We start from the raw sequence: 17,561 nt of genomic DNA on the forward strand, positions 1-17,561 counted from the left end.
ATGTCAGAATAAAATATCCTGGAGAGGTCCAGACAGAGGGAGATGGATTCTCTCAACCCAGGAAGAAAATATAGGGAAAAGAGCTGGTCAAACATGCAGTCTCAGGGATCCCATTGGAGCAGCGAAGATTAGCAGTCATGGTGCTTTCACTGGAGCCGCCCAAACTCAAGCTGCCCAAACTTGTGCCACTGTGACTCACTGGAGCTGCCTGGACTTGCACCACTGTGACTCATTGGATCTGCAGTTGTGCTCAAGTCAGAGGTCATGGAGCCCAATAGAGAACTGAGCCAGTGAGGGATGTGCATTAACCCATGGTGAGTGCTGGGAATAAGATCCTCCCATGGGAGAGGGGCAAGCAACTAGACAACATGTTGGAATCAACCAGGATGGGCAGGAACAAAGAACAGCAGTGACCTCAGTTGATTGCTCCCTGCCCAGAGCAGATTGGTGGGATTTGCTTGTCCTGGGTCATGCCCCTGGCCAGAACCCAATAAGTTGTCCCAAACCAATTCTGTATGTATGGCACACACTAACATGGTGAATGCCCCCACAGGTTGACTGGCCTGGAGGGGAGGAGCCAGCATAAGTTGCCCCTGCTTACACCTCAATTACCAACAGCAAACTGGAGAGGACAGAAATCCCTAGCCAGCATGATTCAGAAGAACCATAACCAACAAGGAAAGGGGCTGGGGCCTCCACTATACAACTGTATTGAAGAAATAAAAAATGTGACAAGAGAAAGAAATAAGAAAAAAGGCCCTAGCCCCCAACCCTGAGGATATTTATCCAGGAGAGGTAAATACAAAAGGGATTGAGGGCAGCAAACATGCAATATCAGACATAGCATCAGTGAACATAAAGAGATATCTTCATGACCTCACAAATGAGCTCAAAAGTGAAATATTAATTCATGTCAAGCAAGATATAAGTAGATTTAAAAAAAAGAAATGCTAAGCACCTCTCAATAAGACATAGATGGAAGAATGGAGGAACACAAAAAAAAGAGGGAAATGTTTGATGAAGAATATAAAGTAAACCTAGAATATATGAAGTAGATTCAAAGAGATTACCAGGAAATTAAAAACTCCATTGAAAGCTGGAAAAACTGTTTGAAAGAAACTAAGAATAGACTATGAAAACTTGAATCAGATTTGCAATGTGTGATCATGAAAGGATAGATCTCTTAAAAATAACAGGGAAACATGCAATAACAATACAAAGGCTAGAAGATGACAAGAGGATCTACACCTTAAGAATAAAAAAAGTGAATGTAGAAGCAGAGGTAAAAACAAATGAAATACAAAGGCTATTCATAGACTAATTAAGGAAAACATCCCAAGCATAGGAAAAGGAAATGATATTAAGATGTATGAGGCATATAGAAATTTTATATAAGAACAGAATATTAGAAGCCATCAGAGAAAAGAAGAAACAGGTCATATATAAAGGAAAATCCATCAAAATCATAGCAGACTTATCAACACAGATCATCAAATCAAGAAGAGCTTGGAATGAAGTATTCCAAGCCCTGAAACAAAATAATCTCCAGCCCAAATTGATGTGCCCTGCAAAACTGGTCCTAGAAATTAATGGAGAAACAAGATACTTGCACAAAAAAGAGGAACTGGGGGAATTAAAGATCACCAATCCAACCCTACAGAGACTACTGAAGGACATTCTAGAGACAGAGAAAAAAACACCAGTATTTCAGGAACAGTGGCAGAGAGGCCTCAAGATACATAAAGAAACATAATTCAAGAAGAATAATTGTCAGCAAAAAAGCAAGGGTCAATACAAATAACATAAAATGTCTGCTTTCAGAAGCAATAGCAGAAAATTTCCCAAGCATGGGAAAATGATGTAACAAGTGAGGCATATAGAACTCACACTAGCCACAACCAAAGTAAATCTACATGCAGATATATATTAATCCAGATCCCAGAAATTCAGCAGAAGAACAAAATATTAAAAGCTGTTAGAGAAAACAAACAGATCATCTATAGAGGGAAAACCCTCACAATCACAACAGTCTTCTTCCCAGAAACCATTAAGTCAAGAAGACTTTGGAGTGAAGGTTTTTAAGTCTTGAAAGAAAACAATTTCCAACACAGGCAGATGTATCCTGCAAAAACTATCTTTCAGAATTAATGGAAACACAAGATACTTTCATGATAAGGAGCAACCAAAGGAATTCATGACCACCATACCAACTCTACAAAGAATACTGAAGAACATTCTCGAGAGAGATAAATCTTACAATACAAGGAACAGAAGCAGAGGGAAATCATGGAGTAGAACAGACAGTTGAATGGAAGGGAAGGAGGTAGCCAACAGTAAGAAAATAGCATAGCAAAGATGACCCTGGGCATGTTGGCTACATTACCACTAATGTAGTTGGCCTCAATTCACCAAACAAAAATAAACACAGGCAGAGTAGATCAGGACACAGAATCCATCAACTTTATTTGTACCAGAAACACATCTAACTTGAAAGAAAATTCATAGGCTGAAAGTCAAAGGAGAGTAAACAATGCTCTATGTGACAGGAAACCAGAAAAAAGAAGGGGTAGCTTGCTCATCAACTGAAGAATGGATAAGTTAGATATGTCACTTTATACAATGGAAAGTTAGTCAGCTATAAAGAAAGATAATCTCAAGGCTCTTGTGGATAAGTGGATAAAACTTGCAATCATGCTCATGAGTGAAATGGTTCAGAATGCCATGGGTGAACATCATGTGGTTTCCATAGTATAAAAAAACTAAAGGAGTTAGTGGGATCCAAAATACACAATAGAGACTGTGAAAGTGAAAGGTGAGGAAATATCTAAAAAGAAAAGGTCATTGTTAATCTATTACTGTGTGTTCAAAACCCGTACTGTTTTCATTGTTCTGTTTGGTTTTATTCCGTTCTATTTTCTTTGATTTCATTATATTTGATAGCATGGACAGATATTTCAGGGATAACAACATATTTTACTGTATCTATTATTGGTTTCTTATTATCTTGTTTTGAAGCCATGCATTGCTTTCATTATTTTGTTTTGATTGATTTTATCCTATTTTATTTTGCTTGATTTTACTATGTGTTATGGTATAGGCAGCTACTTTCACGATAACAAGAGGCACTATGGTAGCCATTATGGTCCTATTATCTTGTTTTGAAATTCTGTATTGATTTCAGTGTTTAGTTTTGATTGATTTTATTATGTCTGATGTATGGACAGTTATTTTGAAGATAACAAGAGGCATTATGTGAGCCACTATTAATTTCCTTTTTTCTTAACAAATATGTGAAAACAATTATTTTTTCTTTACTACTGTACTGCACTGTACTTTACTAACATTTGATGGAAACAGTAATTATAAAAGTGCAACCACTTTTTCCCACTTGAATACAAACTGTGACACTTAGAAAAATGACAAATTTAATTAAGACTTTTTTCTGAAAAATGCATGGAAACCACATTATATTTGAAAAATTTCAAAACACAAAATATTACAAAAATATTATTTGGCATATACAATGAAAATAAATCTTTTTTAGTTGTACTAATTAATAATTTAGGTAAATGCATGATTAAAATAATAAGGAATGTGCACAATTTATAATTGTATAGATGTAATTTATTATGTCTGATGGTATGGGGAATTATTTTGGAGATAATGAGGCATTATGTTAGCCACTATTAATTTCCTTTTATCTTAATTAAATATCCTGTATCATGTACATTGTTTTGTCTTGATTGACTATTCTGTTTTATTTTGTTTGGTTTTATTCTCTTCAAAATAAAAAAAATTGTAAAAATTAGAAGATTCATAGATGGTTTATAATTGATGATATGAGATAAAAAACCCACTTTTAATTATGAAGGAAACATATATTGATTCTTCCTATAAGGCCCACAATTACACAAGGAATTGTAAAATTAAAATAAAATTAAATATGAAAGAAGGTAATAAAATGCAGAAAAAATTCTGAAACAAAAATATATCAATGATGTAGAAACAGCTGGAAATTGAAATGTCCACTAATTTCTAAACTGATGAGAAAATATATTCAGATTAGCAGCTGCTATTTAGCTATAACATGTGATAAAGTAGACAGATAAAGCCTAGCACTTACCCAAGTACAAGTGATACATTAAAATAATGAAAACAAGGATATATAAATACATGAAAAACAAACCCTACAAAATGAGTTAGAATTAATCTGAAAATGACAAGGTATTCGTGCTGGAATAAAGGATACATTTTCATTACAAAATCATAATTTTGTTTTACTTCACTACTACACAAACTGTGACATTTGATGAAAACACTACTTACAAAATTGTAACCACTTTTTTCCCCTTGAACACAAACTGTGGCACTTGATGAAAAAATGACAAATTTAGTTAACTGTTTGTGGAACATGTATATAAACCACATTACATTTGAAAAATTTCAAAGACAAAGTACTAAAAATATTATATGACAAACACAATGAAAATAAATCTTTAGTAGTTTTATTAATTAACAATGCATTAGATAAAATGCTTGATTAAAAATATCAAAGAAGATGCACAATTTATAATTCTATGGATTTTCAAGTTATCACAAAAATACTGTGATTTTACACATTGTAATATATCCAGATAATGTAGAAGCAAAAAGGAAAATTAAGCTTCTAGAGCTTATAATGATGAAAACAAAATAGAATATAGAGGAAGCATGCCAATAAGAAAATATATGGCAGTATTCTGAGGAATTCAACAACCCTGTGTGAGAGAAAGATAACATTTTGCAGTAATAGTAAAATAAAAGTTATATTAGCAAGATTTATTTAGAAGACACATATTGATACATAAAAAACCGCAACTGAAAAATACATATTCTGGGCATCGATGGGGCAGAGTAGAGAACTTCAATAGTAGATCTGTTCCTGGGGTCAATGTGTACCAGTTCAAGGAGAAAAGAACACCCATTCTTCTCCATGAAACAGAATATTAACAAGACACACATGTGACCTAACCTCTTCACCAGTCCTTGACAGATAGGACAACCAGGGAAGCTGTATTCTAGTCTTACAAAATCAAATATCAGTCAATGATAAGGCAAAAACATCATTTTCTGGCATAGATGCTGAAAAATGTGGAGTACAGGGACAGTTTAAGAGAAGCACTGCTACAGATTTTAAATTACTTTTCTGTTTTTAAGAGATGAAAAGGATAATGTATGTAAAATTTCTCATCTGTTAGAATCCTGAGTTTTTACTCTATTCTATTTTCCTTTATAATTGGAATCATTTTTCTATGTATTTGAAAGTTAGTAAAAACCCATTGGATCCTGTTAAGCAATTTGTTTAGAAAAAGTTCTAAGAACTTGTAGGCATCAGATCTTGCAGAAGTAGATTACAATTTCTGAGTCTTGTATTGACACAGAATGTTGTCTTAACTCAGACTGTGGAAGAATAATGAACAACAAAGTACATGCCTAAAACATGCTTTACTTGCTTTTTAAAAATCATCAAGGCTAAGAAGTTGAAAATATTTGATTCATGATTTATATATTGAAATCATGTTATTATGTCCTCCTATAACAAAATATGATGCATGTTTTCTTTGGTCAATTGTAAGGATGTTACTCTTGTCCATGATAAATCAACAAAGATAATCTAATTTAATACTGATCAACTTTCAGAAATAACACTAAAACCAGCACTTTCACAGTTAGTTCCTTAGGATATGAAAGAGGGAAAGACACCACATCCAACTAATAAGTGATATTGGTCTGGATTGGAATACAATTATGCATTGAGTTTTTAATTTTAATCTATGAATTACTTCTCTCTCTTTTCTGGCTTATGCCCAACAATTACCAGACTGTTCCAGACTTCATTTTTGCCATCAAAGAGATTAACAAGAATTCTCATCTTTTACACAACATATCTCTGGGATATGAATACCATAACTGACTTTACAGTTACTGGAAGTTATTAGACAGTTTCTCGTTTGGCACACAGGACAAAATGGGACACCTCACGATAGATGTGGGACAGAGACTAAATCAATAGCACTGCTGACAAGATCACCATGGGCAATTTCTTCTCAAATTGAAAAATTTCTGGAATTCTACAAATTTCCACAGGTGAGGCAGGATAAATAGGGAAGGATATAATCATGTCATATTAGTTGATAATATCAGGTTCAGTTCCTAAGGATGACAAACGGAGAAATTGGGTTAGTGCGTCACACATATTGTGTAGTCTCAAAGTGCAACACATTGAGATTTATAGATTACCCACATTTTCCTTACATACATCAGAAAAGCAGGACAGGATTTCTTGAACTCACAGTCTGCTCAGTTAATTTCTAAAACAAGATTCTTATAAAGTCAGATGATTAAATAAATGAGAATAATGAGTTTTTCCTTCTACAATTTGCTTGGCATCTGTATTTCCTTCTGTATTTCAACTGTTTCATAATACATGTAAGATTGTGCTTTACATCAAGTCTCTCCACATAATTTCAAGTTTTCTTTTCCCTTCAGCTTACCTTTGGCACTTATGAAACTGATTTCAATGAAAATGGCCAGTTTCTCTCTCTCTATCAGGTGGGCCCAAAGGATGCATCTCTGGCCCGTGGGGTGGTTTCCTTGATGCTTCATTTCACCTGGACCTGAGGACTGGTCATTGCAGAAGGGCAGAGTGGTTTTCAGTTTCTCTCAGTGTGAGAGGAGAGATGGACAGGAATGGACTATGTGTGGCATGTGTAAAAATGATCTCAAATGCTCCTGTGTCCTACCTTTCAGTTACAAAGGTGCAAGATTTCCTGATTTGAGAAATATCACCTGTAGATGTAATATTTTATTATAATACTGACAGTCTAAATCACATAAACCATCAGATAGGGTTATATTTGGTGATAGGGAGTGTGAGTCACAAATTCACAGTCGAATACAGTCCTGGCTGGGAGAAATTTCATCCTGGACTCATTTCATGGGACTCTCATTATTTCACACCACGATGAGGAGATTTCTGGTTTTGATAAGTTTATCCAAATGGCTACCCCCTTCAAATAACCAGAAGACATTTTCCTCACTCAGTATTGATTCCAGATTTCCACTGCTCATTGCCTGTCTCTGACTGTTTGCTGAAGGACTGTGCACCTAATGCCTCTCTGAATCGTTTTGACACAGCCACAAGAGCGATGGGAGTTTCAATGCATACAATGCAGTGTATGTGGTGTCCCATGCCCTCCAGGAGTTGCTTTTACAACAAGCTCAAGCACAGCTCACAGGAAGTGGGGATAATATGCTGTTCTCTCCCCGGCAGGTAATGGTTTTTTTGTTGTGATGCAGGCTCTGTTATCAAAGTCAAAATATAGGGCTTTCCAAAAGTGCTCAAAACCAACAAACAAAAATCATTTCTGGACAACCCAAAGGATTCTAGAGATAAATTTTGACCTGGAAATGAATCAAGACCATTTCATTGGTTCTGAAGAAAACACCAAGTTTTCAATGAAAATGGAAACTTTTCCCATGTAGTGTTAGAAAAGAAAGTAGGATGTGTGTTTTTTGTGTACCTAAATGTGCTAAACTCTATGTTAGATATTTTGTCTAAGATTTGTATTGCATTCTACAGCCATGGTGGCATTTATAACCTCACTTAGCAGATAGATGTTATAGGAGAAATCAGAAAACAGTGAGTGGATATTGTTGACATCCATTCACAGCATATATTTGTATGGGTTTGGTTCACATATCTTCTTCTGAAACTAAGTTTTTAGGAACATTATGATATTTTAATTTACTCTACTTAATTTATGAAGAAAGGAATTAAAAAAATCTTTTTCAGCTACATGCTTTTCTGAAGGATCTTCAGTTTACCAGTCCTGTTGGAGAACAAGTAACTTTAGACAAAAACATTAAAACAGATGTCAAGTATGACATTCTCAACTTTTGGTTTCTGAAGGCCTGAGATTTAGGGCAAAAGTTGGAGAGATTTCCCTGCATGCTCCAGTTGGGCAGCAGTTGTCTTTTCTGAGAAGATGATAGAGTGAGCCACAGGAATTATGGAGGTAGGTGGCCACTAAACATCATTTCCTTCATTAACACAAACAAATAAAACCTTTTTGTGCATCTTGTGCTGCACCCTCGATATTGAATGCTCACACCTGAAAACTTAACAACTCACGTTTTGAATGTAAAATATTTCCTACTTTCCATCTTTCTGATGAATAGGAAAGAATCATATTTACATAACCATGTTTTGTCAATATTCATAGTTTTGACAGTAAATATATGTGACATTCAAGCAAATATGTGAATGCATGCATTAGCACAAAATTAAGTTGTCAGTTTGCTTGTGAAAGACTAAATAAAAGATAAGTTACAAACCTGAATCTGATTGTCCTCGGACTTCTCACTCTGTATGCAGTGAGAGCTGTAATCCTGGATTTAAGGAACCCCTTTAGCAATGAAAGGCTGCCTGCTGTTTTGATTGCACCCCTTGCTCAAAGAATGAGATTGCTAATGATACAGTTAAGAGTAAAACTTCTGGGGGCTGGGAATTTACTCAGTAGCATGAGTGCCTGCCTTGCAAGTGCGTGGTCGTGAGTTCAATCCCTGGTACCGGTAAAAAAAAAAAAAAAAGAAAAAAGAAAAAAGTAAAGGTTCTGGATCAGTTGTCAGCCTCTCTTTTGTCTCTCATAAATTCAAGAAATGAGTAAAATCTTGAAGAGAATTGTTGTACTCTAAAAAAAATAGCTTCATTGTATGTATATTATAGCAAACCTGCAACGTGGCTTACTAAATGTGTTTTTTTTTATCCTTTTTCCCTAACTGATATGTTAAATGACCTAATTGATATGTTGAGCAATACTCTCCTCTGTAAAGAATTGCAAGAATCTCACCTAATTGATATGTTAACCATTGTTGCCCTTTACAAACTACAGAAGTTGTGCTAAAACAAGCTAACAAGGGTTGTTAATCACTGTTAGGCGCCTCTATTCTCTGCTAAAGAGCTAAAGAAAACTAGGATGGCCCATTAATTTACACTTGTTTGAAATAACTTGCTTGTGTGCAGAGAGATTTGCATATGAGTTTAACCCTTTACCTGACCTTGACACATAACCGCCGTTTTCTGTTCTGTATGGCACCTTATTGCCTCCCTCTCCCCTCACTTATCTATCTAGGCTATAAAGAATTTGGGTTTCTGGTGACCTCTTCCCGATCCAGTGATGATCTGTCATAAAATGAGCCTGCCCCAATTTTAAGAACTGTTTAGCTTCAAAGAAATTACCGGGAAATACTATGGCCCAAACCCCGATCAGTGCTTTCCTTTTGTTCTGTATGCATCAAATGAGTTAGATATCAGATCTTTGTAAAACTTAAGTTTCAGCTTCTTGTAACTCTTGACACCTTCACACCCACTAGTGAAAACGAGCTGTCCTGGGATAATTAGCTGTCCACATTCTTCTCCAAATATTGCTGCAGATGTGCCACTCCGAGATAATGTCAGTCTGTAGGATGGGAGTAATTTGAGAAACACCAAGAACTCCCGAGATTGTCAGAGCTAAGTGGACAGCAATACAGTTTCCAGACTCGGGTCAACAAGTTTGATGGCTCTGCAGGTTTCTTTGTCCCGCCCCCTTTTCCTCCAGCCTCTTTTTAAAGTCCTTCCTTCAGTCTCTGGGACACAGTCTCCAAATTGGCTCTCGGAGACTCATCGCCAGGCCTGGAAATAAAGCCTTTGCTACCTAAATTTTTGGTCTCTTGCTTCCTTGGATTTTATATCGGGGGCCCGAGTTATAACAAGAATAATAAAGGCAAGTTCTTTCTCCCATTTCTTAGTAACTTCCCTCTGTAACAGTACTTCTTGATAGTCCATACTCATCTTTCTCTGAACTATATTTGAGTACTGTTTTTTGTTTCCCTTTTGCTTTTCTGGGATGAGCTGCACACATGGTCTACCACTGGGGTGTTTTTTCTGCCAAATGCATTTTGTTATTCTTAGAAACTTTCTCCTTAAGTTGCAAGGCTGGCCTGAAACTTGTGGTCCTCCTACCACTTCTGGTACAGTTCTGAATATAGGCATGTGACATCATACATGGCACCTTTATTTTTCTAGATCCACACAGAACATTATGTCCCCAGACATTTATGGTGAAGCATGCTTATCATCCCAGTACCTGGAAGGCTAAATAAGTACAATGACTTTGAGGCAGAGTCAGAGGTGGCCTTGTGGCAGATTCAATGAGTAGATAGATAAGTACATATCATAATGTCTTAGAAGCCTGCTTTTCCATTGAAAAGTATTTGGGAGCATGGATCACTGAATATATGTGAATAATCCAGAAAGAGTTTAAGTACTGATTCAGAAAGTGAAATAATGGTGAGATAAGAGCTTTTGAAATGAGAGGAAGTATTTTGAAAAAAATTAGTGGCCATATGTCTTTTCTTGCAGTGAAATTATAAAGTTGTAATATGAGCCATACCTTTTAGTCACCTATTGTGTAGTGACATGAATAATTGTTAGTGTCACTGAACTTTCAGTCACCTATTGTGTAGTGACATGAGTAATTGTGTCACTGAGCTTTAAGTGTCATATTTACACAGAATATAGGATATAATAAATGATCATACTTACATTTTTGATCAATGTACAATAAAATTTTTCATAGATCTCATAACATCTGTGTTATATCAAATGGGCAAGGGATATGACAATTTCTTGATGTGATTAATAGAAGTATGGTCATGGAATATTTACAAATTGCATAGTAAGTGAAGTACATAAAATGAGGCTCAGTATTATTAAAGAACAAAGAATGTCAGAAGACATTTTGTGCATGGTGCAGAGAAAAATAATATATAAGATTTTTGAATACCATACGTATCACTTTGGAATTGACTGCATTTACGTTAAAAATGTTGGTATGGTTACATTACCTCTCTGTTGTACATTATTTATTTTTCTGACTTGTGTGCTTTAGTTTTCTAATGTGCTTAATGTAATTCTTAATTAGTTTTGAAATATAATAAACTTGATATTGTATAGAAGTGAGTAACTTTGGGTATGTACAATCAAATTAGATGTGTGGCACTTTGATATATGTGCTCCATACTAATTTATAGAAACAATGCACCCCAAATTAGTTCCTTCAGGTTTAAGTAATACATTCTTCAATGTCTTGTGCTTAATTAGGAAATAAAATTTTTTGTGTCTAATGGGTATATTACTTATGAAACCTTTGTGTTGAATGTGAAAGTAACTTTATAGCCATATATTGACTTCCTAATAAAGAAAGGCTCAGTTTCACATTTGAGGATTTTTATCAGAAACTAGTAAAAATTAGCAAATTCAACAATAATAAGATTGTGAGAAGAAACAATATAAAATAAATCTGGATATCTAGAGAAAACAAAACAAAACAACAAAAAAACCCTAAAGTCAATTCCCTTTAAAAAACTGATTACCTTCAATTAAGTTTAACAGGAATAAAGAGAAAAACTGCATACAAAACATAACTGCAGAGAAATTGGTACTTTGTGCAGAAAAGCAATCTTTCATATATGGTGATATGAATAGGTGGACATCGATCTATGAATGTTTACTTGGAATTGATAAATTTAAAATAAAAGGGTAAAACATCCAAAACAAAATAGGAAAAATTCTACAATATCACGTTTAACATATTAGCTCATAATTTAGGGCTTTCCCAAATTTTAATAATGTATAAAGCCTCACTGGAGAAACATAAGCATTTAAGGCCATACTAATACTTATTAATCACACATCTTACAAAAATGGGAAAGTGGGGGCTGGGGATTTAGCTCAGTGGCATTAAGCACCTGCCTTGCAAGCAGGTATCCGTGAGTTCGATCCCTGGTACCAATAAAAAAAAAAAAAAAAGGAAAAAGACCAAAAAAAAGGGAAAGTGGAGAGCAATTTATTTTATGTAAAGAGCTTAAGTCTGGCATCCACTGCTGTCACAAATTGATAGTAGAATCGTGATTTCTATGCTTTACTTTCCCTTTTGAAGGGTATTCACAATTGTGATGGGGAGCTAGATCATGACCAGATTTTCTATATTCAATATAATTCATTGCACTAATTGTCTTAGAAAACAGAACTAAAATGAATAAGTAATAATAGAATGTATTGAACACTTAGTGAAAAGTTAGAAATGAATGACAGTAACTCTTACTAGATTAAAAGTTGGAAACAACTGTCTTAGTTCCATAACTAATATTCCCTGAATACAAAGAAAGCATTGTATTTTGTGATTAAATTTGGAAAAGAAGAATATGTAAAAATTTCTCCATAACATTACTTTTATTGGCAATACACTGGAACACTTAGCTAATAGAATATCTTGAAGCAAAGAAATAAAAGTTAAAAAATTCTCAGAAAGGATTTAGTACAAATACATTTAGTTTTCAGCATTAGATGTGTGCACAGATAAAATTTCAATGAATGAATTAATGAATGAATTTATATTAATGAATCTATAAAGTTTTAACTAAGTGAAAGTTTTATGTTAAAATTCTCCCAGAGGGGCTGGGGATTTAGCTCAGTGGCATAAGGGCCTGCCTTGCAAGCGCATGGTCGTGAGTTTGATCCCCGGTACCAGGAAAAAAAAAATTCTCGTAGAATTCACTCATGTGCCATTCCAAGAAGAAAGATATAAGATAATACTGACGACATTTTAATGTGTGAAATACCTATAAATTCTTTAAGTGCTTAGGAATATATGAGTAATAAATTAAAGGAAAGAATTAAACATAAACCTGAAATAACTGGTTGGATAAAATGTGTTCATGGAAAGAAGATTCAATGAAGAAGAATCACTATTTACCAAATTAATATACTGATGATAGGCAATTTTAGTCAAAATTCAATTATATACCTGCCTGACAAGTGCAAGATTATGAGATCGATACACTGTACAAAAAAAGGAATTAGAATTTTGGTGAAAATAACAACATTATATAGGGTGACAATTCATTTCCTGACAAGCACTGCTTGTATTATCTGAGTCATTGAACTTATTGGATTGTGATGGTTCATAAATTATTCCTTATTGGTTGAATGAGAAAACAGAATAGCACTTAGAAAAGTTTATTTCACAGAAAGTGTTTCAGTCTGTGAAAGAGAATAACTGCATTTATGAATATGTCAGATTAATAAAGATAATAGTGTCATCTATGACATCAAAAATAATGTAGTCTGTATCAAGAAGTAACAGCCTCTTATATAACTCTTTATGTATCTAGAAGAATAGAGAGATTTGCCTCAAATAACCATGAGCATTTTGGGGTAAGGGGTGTGACTAGGAGGGGAAAACTGGATTTGCAGTGGTGAGAATTTTAACTTCTCACTAGACATGGAACAGTGTGTGCCATGTCCAGGTCATCAGTCTGCCAACACTGAGAGAAAGCACTGCCTCCAAAAGTCTGTGACTTTTGTGAACTATGCAGAACCCTTGGGGAAGGCTCTGGCTGGCAATGCAGTGAGTCTTACCATCCTCACAGCTGCTGTCCTTGGGCATTTTGTGAAGCACCGAGACACTCCAATTGTCAAGGCCAACAACTGGACTCTGAGCTACACCCTGCTCATCTCCCTCATCTCCTGTTTCCTCTGCCCCTTGTTCATCACTGGCCATCCCAACACAGCCGCCTGCATCCTCCAGCAGACCACATTTGCAGCTGTCTTCACTGTGGCTGTTTCCATTGTCTTTGCCAAAACCATCACTGTGGTGCTGGCCTTTAAAATGACTGTTCCAGGTGGAAGGATGACACAGTTGTTGGTATCTGGGGCACCAAACTACATCATCCCCATCTTCTCCATGATCCAAGTCACTCTCTGTGCAGTCTGGATGGGGACAAATCCATCCTACATTGACACAGATGCACACACTGAACATGGCCACACCATCATTGTGTATAACAAGGGCTCCCTCATTGCCTTTTACTGTGTCCTGGGATACCTGGGCTCTTTAGCTTTAGCACTGTTCAGCTTCATGGTGGTTTTCTTGGCCAGCAACCTGCCTGACACAGTGAATGAAGCCAAGGTCCTGATGTTCAGCATGTTGGTGTTCTGCAGTGTGTGGGTCACCTTCCTCCCTGTGTACCATAGCAGAAAGGGGAAGGTGGTGGTGGCCCTGGAGGTCTTCTCCATCTTGGCTTCCAGTGCAGTGCTACTCGGCTGCATCTTTGTTCCTAAGTGCTATATCACTTTGTTAAGGCCAGAAGGAAATTATTTGTATGGGTTTGGAGATACAGTACATTTTCATAGAAAAAATAGTCTTCTTAAATTAAAATTATTATTTTCCTAAATGCATAAATATTGTGATGCATCTGTCTATGGTTTTCCCAGTCAGACTTTATGTTAGGCTCCTGAATTCACTTGAATAATCAAAGAATAGTTACTTCTTGACATAAGACCATTATAATTTTTGCCACTTGTATTAATTTCCTTTTCTACTTGAATTTTACTCGGTATTTTTTGTTCTTTTATTTCTATTACAACAAAATTAGTTTGCTATCTTCAATTTTGTTATGTTATTCAGTTTATTTTACCTTCTTTGATGTCATGTTTTTACTGATTTTAATACACTAACACACACACACACACACACACACACACACACACACATATATATATATATATATATATATATATATATATACATATATACATATCCCTGAATGCTGATACATTTCATCGCTTTTCTCTTCTCTCAACATACCTTGCCTGTAATACAGTGATAGTAGCAAAATTGCGTAGTCGGCCTCACTTTTACCTATTACAATATTCCTATGGGTGTTACAGAATTTCTCTGTCATTGTGATCTTTAAACTTCTAGAATTGATTGGTCATATGGAATGTAACATGACAACGTAGCATGTAGCACAACAAGGCACTGAATTCATATGCCAATTTTGGCGAGAACTTGAAACTGTGGAGAAGTGATTTTGCATTCACAATTTATACATATTTCCATTTAGTCTGATTTAATCATAATTTATTAATGTGATAAATGGTTCTGTTTGTACATCTTATTTGGACTCATTATATATACATATAAGTGGTATATAAAAACTATTTTCCTGTTGCATTTCTCCCTAGATACTGGTTTGAATTTTTGTGGCATATTGCCTGTCTGTCAGGTGTGAGATCATAAATTCAATCCCTGGCACAAAAAAAAGAATAAGATAACAAACTGTTAAGCATAAATTTTCTGGGAAACTTCTTTGGTCCTCAGTTTTGGTATTTAACATTCATGCTAGGTAAACTGTAGCTTGCTAAGAAGGATGTGCCAACTTTGATAGTGCAGCTTTGTATGAGTTCTACCTATGCTGCATGTGACTTATACCAAAAGTATTTACTCATCAATGTGGGCTTGTCAAAGTCATTCTTTGAACTGTCAACATCATCCCAATTCAGAGATAATTTCCATTACATCACCTCTAGAAACTCAGGGAACACTTAGTGCTTGAGTAGGGTAGGCTTGAAAGACACCTAAAGATGACTCATAGTTGAAAATCTCAAGGGGAAATCCTGGGTAGCCCACTTTTATATGGTATTGGGTGACATGTCTTGTTAAATTGTCGTCCAACAAGAGATTCACAGACACTTCAACAGTGCTGAATATGCTAAGGAAGGTCAGACAATCTCTGGAAGTAATGCACATGTGACAAGGTTACCAGAGTTGTGGGTGTGAGTCCTGAGTCTTGCTATTGAGTCTGAGCACCTGTCCAAGTGAAAACTCCATAATGTCAGAATCAGCATTTGAGGGCAGGGATGCTCTGAAAATGACCTTAAGTGCAGGCAAAATATTACTTTTACTTCGAGAATTTACTTTTATTTGGAGAATCTTGACCTCTGAGTATCTACTCTGAAGATAATAATATGCTAGGTGTCAAATGTTGATTCTGTTTTGTTTTGAAACATTATTTTTCCATAAAATAAAATGAAATGTATTTTCTTTTTATTTATTTATTTATTTATATTTTAAAAAGAGAAAAGTCAGAAAAGAAAAACATAAAGAAGATATAAACAACAGCAGATTCAAAACAATAACAATACAGGTCTTGCAAACAGAATGAAAGAAATTTAACAATGGTTGTTGTATTGCGTATTGTTCACTTTTTCCCAAATATACAGAAGAATATTAAAGAAAATAGGAAAACAGGAAAGAAATGTAGAACAATAACAATTTTTAAAAAAATTGTCATTGTAGAATCACTAGTTGTTAGATTTCTCATTGTCGTCTTAAAAAATAGTTGCCAAATCACAAAATCAAAGCATAAATAGTGGCTAGACTTTCAAACATTGATGGTAAAAATCCTTCTGTTCAATGTTCCAACAGAGATTCAGTAATATGGTCATCTATCTTACACTCTTTACATACCATTATACTCTTTAGAGCACTTTCCTTCTCTTTTGCTTTCAATATCTATTATACTTTTTGGATCTTATTATTCTGTCAGTTTTTATTGTTTCTTACACTAGAGAGACTGGGTGATATTTAATCATCTGAATCTTGTTCATTTCACTAATGAGGATATTTTAAATTTGCCTCCATTTACCTATAAAGGTTTCAAGATGATCCTTTTTATAGCTGAGTAGTATTCCATTGTATAAAAATACATTTTTTCATCTATTCTGCAATTGATTGGCATTTTGGTTGTTTCCAAGATTTAGCTATCACAAATTGTGCTGCTATGAATATGGATACACATATATCACTGGGACATGTTCTTTTCAATTTTTCTGGGAAAATACCCAGGAGAGGAAAAGCTAGATTCAGTGGAACCTCCAATCCTAGATTTTTGAGGAATCTCCATACTGATTTCCATAGTGGTTGCACCAGTCTGCACTCCCACCAACAGTGGAGAAGAGTTCCTTTTTCCACGCATCTTTGTCAATATTTGTTATCAGTTGTTTTCTTGATGGCAGTCATTCTTTCCAGGGTGAGATGAAATCTCAATGCTGTTTTAATTTGAATTTGTCAAATGACCAGTGATGGTGAACATTTCTTCCTATATTTATTTGCCATTTGTATATCTTCACCTGAGAACTGTGTGTTCATCTCAAGTGCCCATTTTTGGGAGGGTCTTTGAATTTGGTGGGAGGTTTGATGTTTTTCAGCTCTTTATACGTTCTGGATATAAGTCCTTTGGCTGAGGAATTGTTGGCTAAAATTCTTTCCCATTTTGTGGATTTTATTTTCACTTTATTGGTGATTTCTTTTGAAGTGCAAAAATGTTTTAGTAATATGAGATCCCAACTGTTGATTCTTAGAAGTATTTCCCATTCAGTTTGCATTTTATTCATGAATTCTCTCTCTATCCCTATGTCTTCAAGATTTTTACCTACTTTGTCTTCCAGTAGATTTAGTATTTCTGTTTTAATACTTAAATCTTTTATCTATTTTGACTTGACTTTAGTGCATGGCGATAGACATGGGTCTATTTTTGGTCTTTGGCATATGGAATGCCAATTTTTCCAACACCATTTATTAAAGAGGCTATCCTTCCTTTGAACATGTTTGATCCCTTTGTCAAATATAAGG

General features: G+C 35.0%; 1 pseudogene; it reads left to right on the forward strand.

The window, feature by feature from the left end:
- Positions 1–6,198: 6,198 nt before the first annotated feature.
- The window catches only part of LOC101788681 (vomeronasal type-2 receptor 116-like), a 30,606-nt pseudogene continuing 19,243 nt past the window's right edge, over positions 6,199–17,561 (forward strand).

This window comes from Cavia porcellus, unplaced genomic scaffold (assembly GCF_034190915.1).
Source record: "Cavia porcellus strain 051 isolate PalLab524CR breed Dunkin Hartley unplaced genomic scaffold, mCavPor4.1 scaffold_7, whole genome shotgun sequence".
Classification (NCBI taxonomy): domain Eukaryota; kingdom Metazoa; phylum Chordata; class Mammalia; order Rodentia; family Caviidae; genus Cavia; species Cavia porcellus.